Source organism: Austrofundulus limnaeus, unplaced genomic scaffold (assembly GCF_001266775.1).
Source record: "Austrofundulus limnaeus strain Quisiro unplaced genomic scaffold, Austrofundulus_limnaeus-1.0 Scaffold440, whole genome shotgun sequence".
NCBI classification, from domain to species: domain Eukaryota; kingdom Metazoa; phylum Chordata; class Actinopteri; order Cyprinodontiformes; family Rivulidae; genus Austrofundulus; species Austrofundulus limnaeus.
The window spans coordinates 73,672-75,596 of NW_013952842.1; the positions used below are offsets into that span (position 1 = coordinate 73,672).

The window sequence follows — 1,925 nt, forward strand, 5'->3', positions numbered from 1 at the left end:
GTGTGTGTGTGTGTGTGTGTGTGTGTGTGTGTGTGTGTGTGTTTGCGCTTCCTGAAGCGTTGACGCTGGCTTCTGTTTGCTCGGGTTTATCCTCGCTTCACAGAGTGGTAACGACGACTCGTCGGCTGTTTGTCAACGATTAGTCCGGATCGGTTCGGCTCGCTTGTAAAAGCCACGATTAGGAGCCGGATTTATTGTTCCGTTTGCAGATTTTGTGTTGGTGTTTGAGGGAGGACTAATCATTATTAATTAGGCTGATTGTTGTGCAGCCTGAAGCCACACTCAGCAGGCCGGGACAAAGGTCCATTACCGTGTCTGTCATCTATTAGCATCAGCTAAAAGCTACATTAGGATGAAGTGGAGGCGCTCAGATCGGACCTTTTAACGGCTCTGCTGGTTCTGCTCAGAACTGGACTGAGCACCCACCTTGTGACACTGAGGCGTGCACGTGACACCACCAGTGAGGTTGTGACTCAGGTTCTGATGTTGTTGTTGTAACACAATGTTTGTGTTCTGTCAGTTTATTGAGGTTCAACTAAACTTTATTAGAAACTAAAGCAAAAAAAAAAAACCTGACATGAAGTGAGAATCAGTCTGAAGCAGACGAGARGTTAAACCAACAACCTGCCTGATTTAAACACCAGAGACACTGAGCTTAATGAGACAGTGAACAGGTGTGAGTGGGCGTGGCCGGACTGACAGAGCGTACTTCCTGTTTTCTCTCTCCAAAAACTGAAAGATTGGACTGAGTTCTTAAAGTTTTGGTGAAACCAAACTGTTGTTTCTCATGTTTAAAGAGTAAAAACAGGTTTTTGTCTCCGTCTCGTCACCTGTTCTCAGSTTTAGTTGAAGCTTCTTTCCTCCGTCTTCAAAGGCCTGAATGTCAATGAGCCCAACAGGCTAATGCACGAGCTGAAACATAAAAGACTGCTCGTTCAGAGCGAGCAGCGCTGAAATCAATGCAACAGGCTTGAAACCTGATGGAATACATTTCCAGCAGCACAATAAGACCTACGCTGATCTCATCATATCTGAAGCCAATCAGAGGTTTTAGCTCCGTGTTTTAAACTGATGCTCGGATGCCGGCTTCAGATGAGACGTGAGATGAGTTCAGCCGTGGAAGCGCCGCTGGTTTTGATATGCAGAGCGGCTGCTGGTGTCAGGGCGCTGCAGCACCAGCCTCATTGTGTGGGAAATTACACCGACCTTCCTCAAAGCACCGTACAGGAAATGGAAATGTCCGCGCCACAAACTGGAGCCTCGTAAAAAACATAAAACATCAGAAAAAAACAACAAATAAACAAACGTCTGGAACCGTTGGACCTGTTCTCCAGGTTTCTGCTGACTGAGGAGCCTTCATGAAGCAGATGTTCATCAGATGAAGAGATGATTTATTCCTCAGTGACATCATCATCATCATCATCATCAGCTTCATCATCATCATCATCATCATCTGCTTCATCTGCTCGATGCAAAAAAGGTCAGATTTGACAGATTATCAGACAGTTTGATCCTTGGAATTAAACGGAGCAGTAAACCCAGAACTTTGTCTTTCAGGTCCACTTCTTCACCACTGTGGACCGGATCAACACCATCATGACTCACTCCAGAGGCTCTTTATTTACCGTTCTCGCTCCATACCTGAGGTGTTTCCTGTCCTCCTGCTGGGACGTCCTCTGAGCCGTCCCAGCAGGAGCGGAGGTGCGGTCCTGGTTTCATAATAAATGTTTGTTCCTTCAGACTCGGCGTGAATCAATCTCTGCTCCTCGCTCTGCCAGAGGCCGAGCTGCTGGCTGTCCTTCCCGCCGGCCTCGTTTGAGACGACGCAACACGCCAACAAATTACATCACTTCTGGCTGAGAGGACGAGGATAAAACCCCGCCATATGTTCACCGGGTGGGGGGGGGGGCCTCCTTTCTCTGAGG

At 47.6% G+C, this 1,925-nt stretch overlaps 1 long non-coding RNA gene across 1 annotated transcript in view; it reads left to right on the forward strand.

Annotated features, from left to right (window-relative positions):
- LOC106529405 (uncharacterized) overlaps window positions 1-1,876 on the forward strand; it is a 3,985-nt gene extending 2,109 nt beyond the window's left edge. Inside the window, exons 3-4 of the long non-coding RNA XR_001311636.1 lie at window positions 1,335-1,480; window positions 1,558-1,876. This is a non-coding gene — a long non-coding RNA (uncharacterized LOC106529405). The remainder of the gene's footprint in view (window positions 1-1,334; window positions 1,481-1,557) is intronic.
- Window positions 1,877-1,925: the final 49 nt, after the last annotated feature.